Consider the following 9,521-nt stretch of genomic DNA (forward strand, 5'->3'; position numbering starts at 1 on the left):
ATAAATTCTACATTTATCAAAGTGAAGAGCCCTTCAGTGCAAATAAGGAAGAGATAGGGAGATAAAGGATCCCCTTGACGCAGTCCTCGACGAGGAAAGATGGGCCCAATCTCATGACCATTGTGCACCACTGTGTAACGTACCGAAGAAACACAAAGTATGACTAATTCCACCCATTGACTATGAAAGCCCATATTTATCATCATATTTCTGAGAAAGTCCCATTCAACACGATCGTAGGCCTTAGACATGTCGATTTTAAAAGCTGCCTCTCCTCTCTTTCCTTGAGTTATCCGTTTCAGGTAGTGTCCAATTTCAAATGCAACAAGAACATTATCTGAAATTGATTTGCCAGTTTGAAAAGCACTTTGCATAGGTGAAATAATAGTTGTGAGAACTGTCTTGAGCCGATTGGCAATCACCTTGGACACAAGTTTATAGAGAACATTACACAAAGATATTGGTCTAATGTCAGATAAAGAGACTGGATTTTTCTTTTTAGGAATGAGAACTATTGAAGTATCATTGAGACCCTCCGGGAGAGTACACTGGTTTAGAAAATGAAGACAAGCTGCAATAATATCCCTACCATTAATATCCCAAAAATGTTGATAAAAACCTGTATTCATACCATCTGGACCCGGTGAATTATCCGGATGCATTGACCGGAGAGCTGAGATGACTTCTTGCTCTTCAAATGGACGAGTAAGAAACTGATTTTGATGATCATTTATGCGCCTTTGGACCAGATCAAAAAAATGGTGATCTACACTACCTGTAGAAGAAAAGAGGTCTTGAAAATAATGCAAGATATGCTTCTGAAGACCATTCTCCCAAGTATACATATGTCCTAAAGAGTCATGGAGAGTTGTTATGGTATTCTTACGCTTGCGGGATGAAGCATAATGATGAAAAAGTTTCGTATTTGCATCTCCAGCTTTCAACCAGAAAATCTTAGACCTTTGCTTCCAAAATATTTCATCCTGAGCAAGAAGAAAATCAAGTCGATTTTTAACATCATCAATTTGAGGATCATCACTACAAGATTTTTCCTCTTAAGATTTTTTAATTTATCTCGGCAGAAAGAGATCTCCTTCTTGAATCTAAGCTTTATTTTTATCTCCACAAGATTGTAAGTCTTTTCCACATAAATCAATTTTTTGCTGAATATTCTCAACTCCATGATCGTACCACCCATGTCTGACCACCTCCTTACACTCCGGTTCAGAAATCCAAGAATTCTCAAAACAAAATATTTGCGACGGAATAAAACCAAAGGAATAAGATTGAGAAAAATGGCAGTATGATCTGAAGTTGCAACCTCCAAGTTTAAAAATTTGGCAGTAGTAAAATTGCTCATCCACGCCGAAGTGGCCATCGCTCGATCAAGCCTTTCTTCAACAAAATTGGGTTTTCCTCTACTTTTTTCCCAAGTAAACTCATGCCCTTTTAAACCCAAATCTAATAAACCACAAGCTTCCACAGTTTCCCGAAAGCCGTTGATTAGAGACACAGGATGAAGAAATCTGCCACGTTTTTCAGATTGAGAGAGTAAATCATTGAAATCCCCAACACATCACCAAGGAAGTGACGAGCAGTTTGAGAGAGTTTTCAACAGCTCCCAAGATTGCCTTCTTCTGCTACGCTCCGGGAAACCATAAAAACCCGTCAACCTCCAATCAATTGAGTCAGGGATCAAAACAACAACATCAATAAAATTTGGGGAATAAGATAAGAGCTTGGCCATCAATTTTTCTTTCCAAATTAAAGCAATACCTCCACCACGATTAATTTCAGGAACCATAAGAAGACCTTTGAAACCCATCTTCTATTTGAGAGTTTCAACTTTTATTTTAGACTCTTTCAATTCCATAAGAAATACAAAATTGGGCTTATGTTTGGACAACAATTCCAATAGTTCATGAACTGTGCGTGGGCTGCCCAGCCCACGACAGTTCCAGCTGAGAGTACTCATGGTGCTAGGCGGGTCTGGAGCCCAGAACCCGCCTCTAGGGAGTTTTTTGAATCCGAATAAAATATATCTTCTTTTGGGCCTGTTGGCCCCGTCAGTTGATGGTCCAACACACTAATGTCGTTGACACATCTTCTTTTTGGATCAGAGATTATAAGAGTATCTTGGTCTTGTGTCTGGGAGGGAGCCACATTGTCATCTACTGTTTCCTTCTCTTTTCCACTCCAATCACTGTCTTGTATCCCTCTGCTCTGTTGCACTTCTGACAAAGTATGGTGTGTGACCATACTGTGATCATAAGGACCAAAAGTATTGGATGCCACTTTGACACCCATCGGATTATTGTTGTCAACCGCCATGATATCACTGGAGTTGCCTGCAGATGGTTCTGAGCGCAACCAACGCTCTCCAATAGCACAGGTGGTTCTCCTAAAAGGTGCTCGAATCCAAACACCAAAGAATTTCTCAACTGATTTATCTGGGTAATCGAAGAATTTTTCACAAAATTTTTCGGAGCGGCCAACAATACCGCAGAAGAAACAGAAAGTAGGGAGTTTTTCGTATTTGAAATTTATTCAGCTTCCAGCTTCCCTAGATTTCATAATTTTCATCCGCCTCTTTAGAGGTTTTTTGATATCCAAAGAAACCCGAATACGGAGATAAGAACGCCAAACACAGTAAAGTTTGGATCCACCTCGATAAAGCATCCTATGAAGTTGCCAATATCACGAGCAAATTTTTCGGACATAAAGCCACTTGGGAGATCGTGAGCTTGAACCCAAAAGGGAACTTGAAATAAAGGAACCTGATGAGGAACCATACCAAACTCTAGTTGGGCCACAACAAGCAGATTTTGATCAAATGACCAAGGACCATCTTTCAATACGCGAAGGACATCTAATTCATGAAATAATTGGAAGAGATATAAACCAGAGCTGAGGGTGGTAATACAGACACCTTTAACTGGTTTCCAAATGGATGTTAACGTGCTCTTCATGGCGAGAAAGTTGAGACGTCAATCTGTTAAGAAATGGCCTACTAAACACCATTTAATTTCCGGCCGGTCACCTTCAGTTTTGACCTGTTCATAATCTAACCCTCATTTCTCTTCTTCCAATGTTAGTTTCTGATATAAATCTTCTACCTCTTGCGTGATGTTTGCATTATCATCCATGCTATAAATGAAAGGATCAGTCACCGAGAGTAAACGGAGATGAAGAAAAGATGAAATGATACTTGCTAGAAACACCCTGTAGAAAGAGAACAGGACAACAACCAACTTGTCAAAAGACAAGAGAAACCACTTTTTACAAGGTTGTTTTTTAAAACGAACAACTGCCAACTTTATATATGCTTGAATTAGAATTGAGAAAAAGATATTAAAAAAAGAAAATATGTGGTTGTGAATAAATCAACAAATATTAACCCCCAAGATACGATAATTGACTAGTATTTTTCAGTAGACAATATTTTTGAATTTTCCTCCATTTCACACTATATAGTTTTCAAATTTTTTAGAAGGTCGGCATCTTGATTTGATTAAAAAGTCAACTATGTTTGAAAACATATTGATATGCATTTAACCTGAGGAAATTGCTTGATCATAATTTAAAATAAATTTAAGATCTTCTTTTCATTTAATTAATTGATAATTAATAATTAACAAATTAATAAAAATAAAAGGGTCCATCATCCATAAATAGGCCAAATTGGTGATCTTTTCACACAAATAGGCCAATAATTGTGTTCTTGCCGTCCAGATGATACCGATGGCACCGCGCCCATTTTAGTCTCGTCCCGATTTACTTCCCTAATCCCCAGTTTCCCCACCAAAAACAATATATAAAGTAACATGAATCATTATCTGATTGAAGGACTTGAACCCTAAAAATCAACTCCTTCACAAACCTCCATTCAGGGGTCCTGTATTGTTGATTTCTTTAATTTAATTCATTCCACATCGAGGACGTATATATATTTTTAAATTTTATTAAAAATAATTATTCTATTTTTGATTGGTGGAACGGTGTTGTGGAGTGGTGATTCGATTCATTTTATAGTTGTTTCGGTGATTGATTGGCTAATCCTTGTTACAATTGGAATTTTCCTGATTTTATCCATAAGATTGAACTCGCGTTGTTTTCTTAGAGCTGGAGACTAAAAAATATTCTACTGTTTTTTTAAAGAATGTGTACTGGGTTGTTGGCATTGGATTCACCGTGGATTCAACGGTGAATCTTGTGAAGTGGGTTTGGTGAATTTACCATTATTTTGGTTCCTCAGGCACAATTGGATTGCCTAGAGTTGATTCAAGAAGCAGAAAGTGATGAAGATTCAATCTTTGGAATATTTCTATGATATTAGCCTGAATTTGGATGTATGTCAATAGTGGAATCTTTATACGTTTACAAATTATCTTTTTTGGATTTAATTCTTGGGTACAGTTTGGTTAGAGTGAATGAGAGGAGGGGGGAGATGAGTGGCGAAGTTTGGGGATTGAGGGGACAACAATGACTACGGGGTCATTGGGTGTTCGATCTTCAGGAAGTTATGGATCTCTGCAGCAAATTCAGAACAGTTCAGTATCATTACCAATCCAGAATACACCGCCAGTTTCATCGAGAAACCCTCCCAAGATGCTCAAGGAGAAGGAAAAATGGTTCCACTGGATCTGTAGATTCGGCCCTCGTAACAAGGTTGGCATGCTGTTTTTATCTCTGATTTCCGCAGCAGTTTTCATCTGGGTTTTGTATGTTGGCAAAGGTTTGGCTTCCTCTTTTTCTGTCACTAATTTTTTTTTCTTTTATTTTCTTCTTCTTCTTCTCTTTTTTGGGGTGTTTTGCTTGCTTTGAATGTTGCTTGTTTTACTAAAGAAAGTATATAAGACAAATCGTGGCATTCTATTGATTTTTAGTATTTTTTGAATAAGCTTTTCTACTAATTTAAAAGTACATGATTGGGTTTCGTAAAAAAAAATACATGATTGGGAATTGGGTACTGAACCTGGTGTTTCAAGTCATTCTATGCTCATCCAATTTTGTATATTTCTCGAAGATTACATGCTTCTGATTCATTGTTATATGTGTGTGTAATTATGTAAGTTACACCATATAACATAATTATAATAGTCGTACGGTTAGAAACAGGCATATAGGCCAGCCTTCGAATCCGATCTGATTGGATTCTTTTGATTTTGGGGATCAAAATGTTGGTCAGTTATGTATTACAAGAATGAATACCTTTGCGTACGTGCAGGTGAAGATGCTCAACTAACCGTTATTCCAAATATAAGTATTGAGTTTGGGACAATTTCAAAGCAGAAGGAGACAATCTCAAAGCAGAAGGAAAAGGATAGTGTTGATGTAACTTTCTCTCCTCAAATCGAAGAGGTGCAATTAATTGCAAATGTAACTATACAACCTCCCTCTGTTCTTCCAACTCCAGTTCCTCCCAGTGTTTTTTTTTACTGGATACAAACTTTCCTCTTGGGAATCCCTGTGAGCATTTTGCATTGCCTCCACCACCAGCTGATAAGAAGAGAATAGGACCACAACGTGAGTTGATCACTATATCATTTTGTTTGGGTTTTAATTTTTTAAGACTGTTGTTATGAAGAGAGATGCACTCTAATATTGGCATTTGTTCTATGACCAAGGTGTTCCTTTTGATGGGTTTTCTGGCCTTTTTCACTTGTAGCATGTCCTGTATGCTACCTACCAATGAAAGATGCTTTTGCTCGAATTCCAAATGCATCATAATTTTCGCCCGTGCTTAAAAATCTTGCATATGTCTATGAAGAAATTTTAACTACATCTGAATTTGGAGGTTCAGAATTTGGTGGGTACCCTTTAATAAGACAAAGAAATGATTTATTTGATATCAAAGAGTCCATGAAAGTGCACTGTGGGTATGATAATTTTCTTAGTTTGTATATTTGGAATTATTTATATTTTACTGTCAAAAGTTGTGTCCCTTTTGCTTTAATAAAATATATGTTTCTTATAATGTTTGTTGTGTATCAGTTTTGTCAGAGGAGCAAAACCAGGACATCACACAGGTTATGATATTGATGATTCTGACCTTCTTGAGATGGAAACTTGTCAAGGAATCGTTGTTGCATCGGCAATATTTGGTACGGGCCAATCTAAATGTTGTTTCTCTTTGCTCTTAAATCCTCTTTTATTAATGTAAAAAATGCACCTTTACCAGGGAACTTCGATGTAATACGTCAACCGAAGAATATTAGTGATTATTCTAAAAACAATGTCTGCTTCCATATGTTTGTGGATGAAGAAACATAAGTTTTTCTCAAAAATTCGAGTGAGATTGGCAATAATAAGAAAGTTGGGCAGTGGAGAATTATTGTTGTTCAAAACCTACCGTACTTGGATCCAAGATGCAACGGAAAGGTAAATGCTCCGAAAGCTGATTAATAAAATCTTTTGTGCTTAGACAAGTGTTTTGTGTTTTCACTGTCGTATGTCAGACAAACTACCTCTTCGCATTGGCCTCCATGACGACTGTTCTTTTGGTTATTTGACCTTTTATGATCGATGTGAAATAAAATTAGTCTATTGATCATTTGAAGTTGATCCTTGATTGTTCACTCATTTTTCCAGTTCATGATGCTATGACCGAACTCAGACAAGCAATTTTAACCCAATTTGTCATAAGAAAGTTTTCTACCCCAACTGATTTCTTAACTCGGTCTTTAATTTTTTAAAAGAACGAGTATCTTTACGTTGTAGAGGCAAACTGTAATGGAAGGATATCATGTAGTGCAACTAAGTAATCTTTCTGAAGGACTACAAGGTTAAGAAGTTTAAATCATCTGACGTTCATTCAATTATCTGTTGGCTCTGTATCGTAGTCTATTCAGCCTTGGAAACAGTGTTGATATCTCTTTACTTAAGTTTGCTTTTTGAATGACAGATTCCAAAACTTCTACTCCATCGGCTTTTCCTAAAATCCTGGTACTCATTGTGGGTTGATGCCAAGATTGAGCTGGTTGTGGATCCAGTTCAAATTCTGGAAAGGTACACCTAACCTAGGATTAGCCACATAGGCGGCTGTTGGGCTTACAGTTATGTGTTCATTAGTGGTTTTACATCAGGTTATCAATTTGGTTACCATAAGAGTCCAGCCAACCTTTTACAGCATGCATCCCATCTTTTCTTGTAAATGATCTAGATTACAGAATCATATAAAATCTGGTGGGTCATTTGACTTGGCACTCCAACTTGTTTAATAAATCTTTTTGGTGTAAACAGCATAAATGTCTGATTGTCTTATGAGTTTTGTGATTGTATAGATGACTTAAATTTATTTACTATCAGTAGTAAGTTAGTGGACTTCAAACAATACCAAATGCATAATTGTCGTGTTGGATTGAGATGTGGAACTCCACGTTGCTGGTTCCTCTTGTTTAGCGACTATTTGCCCATGTTTTCGTCGTACACCCTTATCAAGCAAATAATGCATTCAATGGCAGGTAAACTTGCTTGAATATCTGCCATCGTTTATGTATGTGATAATTTATGTAACATAACTTGGTATGATCAGTGGCTTTACAAGTTTACCACTTTGTCGTTTTCCTTCACTGGAGTTGTAGGTTTGCATACTTTTTGATAAGGGTAAAATAGTGATCATTCCACTTGGATTAATGTGTATAGTTTTAATTTCTTTTCCTTCCTGTGAACAATTTTTTCAATGAATTTTTTTTAATATGGTTCAGGTTTTTGTGGAGAAAAAACACAAGTTTTGCCATATCGAGGCATTACAAGCGCTTCGATTTTTTGTAGAAGCCGAAGGTAATAAGGCCGCTGGGAAGTATGACAATGCTTCTTTTGATTTCAAAATTGAATTTTATAAAAAAGAGGGTTTAACACCATATACTGTAGATAAATTACCCATCACCAGCGGTAGGGCAATGTTTAAGATGGTATTTCTTTTCCTCTTTTTCTTTGGTTATAACCTGCTATTTTATATCTCACGAGCCTTCATTTTCCAGATGTTCCAGAAGGATGTGTTATAATAAGGGAGAACATTCCTATCTCCAATCTCTTTACTTGTCTTTGGTTTAACGAAGTCGACCGTTTTACTTCCAGAGATCAATTAAGTTTTTCCACCATAAGAGACAAGATTTGGTCCAAAACTAATTACACCATCAATATGTTCTTGGATTGTGCAAGACGTAACTTTGTTGTTCAGGTAATATAGGTTGTGTTCTAAGATTTGTCTAGTATTCAGCTCGTGTTCGCTTTCACCATGTTCCTTTCTGGCTTATACAACTTCACAAATGTCTTACCATTGCAGGAGTACCATAGAGACTTGCTTGAGCATTAGGCTCCTCCTCCGCCCATCGAAGCCATTGTTCAGGCTCCTCCTCCTCCATCAACTCCTCCGCCCCTCAAAGCCATTGTTCATGCTCCTCCTCCAACATCAACCGAATAAAATTTAAGCCAAACTTCACCGGACTGTACAAGTCCACTTTAGAAAATTTCCACGAAGCGAGGCGTCAAGAAATCCAAGCGTAACCGGAAAATTGTTGCTAATCATAAAGATATGGGGTAACTATTCAAATTTTGGGTAGATTTATTCTTAGTCTTTACCTAGATTATTTTGAAGATCAGTCAACCATGGGGTTGGGGAAATTTGCAAGTTGAGAGTTGCAGTTATATTTCTTATCGGGTATTCTTTCTCCTCCTCATTATTTATATTTTCAACATTTACAAATAACACATTTGTCCATTTTTTTATGTATATAAATCACATGGGTTTGTTGGGATACTGTATCTCTCGTTCCCAAGACGCAGCAGAAGTTTAAAAAATATTTTTTGACATTCAAAATAATTTTGAACACCCGTATGATTAATAAATTATTCGTAGGGAGTTTATGAAGTTATACCTTCGGTGAACAAATTAATTCACTGGACTCCAACTATTTCAAAAATCAAAATAACTCTTGTTGTATATCCCTACGAACAATCAACTTGATTTTTCCTTCTTTCTTCAAATCAGGTCCACGACTGGATTTCCTGATCCTCTTCTAAAACGCATTTAAGAAGAAGAAGAAATTTTTTGTTGAGAAAGAAACAACGAAGAAGACTGGCCGAGAGGAAAACTTTGAGCTGAGAAGAAAATTTTCTTTTTTCATTATTTCTTCTGATAGCTTCTGCTATCTTTTATCGCCTCAATCAATTCTCAATTGATTGAGGCAAATTAAATGGGTTGTCGGCTGACAACTCATTTAATTTGCCTCAATCAATTGAGAATTGATTGAGGCGATAAAAGATAGCAGAAGCTATCAGAAGAAATAATGAAAAAAGAAAATTTTCTTCTCAGCAACTCATTTAATTAAATTTTTTAAAATTATAAATATGTATATAATATATATTATTATTATAAACATAAGGTCCCACAATCATAAATATATATTATATATATCATATATATATATATATATCGTATATATATCGCATATATATATATATATCTATATATATATCTATCTATATATATGCATTTATATATATTGTGTGAGTCCTTA

At 36.3% G+C, this 9,521-nt stretch overlaps 1 pseudogene; it reads left to right on the top strand.

Moving 5' to 3' along the window:
* Positions 1-4,198: 4,198 nt before the first annotated feature.
* On the top strand, positions 4,199-8,425 carry LOC140867734 (probable hexosyltransferase MUCI70; annotated as a pseudogene).
* The last annotated feature ends 1,096 nt before the right edge of the window (positions 8,426-9,521 follow it).

This window comes from Henckelia pumila, chromosome 4 (genome assembly GCF_033568475.1).
Source record: "Henckelia pumila isolate YLH828 chromosome 4, ASM3356847v2, whole genome shotgun sequence".
Lineage (NCBI taxonomy): Eukaryota > Viridiplantae > Streptophyta > Magnoliopsida > Lamiales > Gesneriaceae > Henckelia > Henckelia pumila.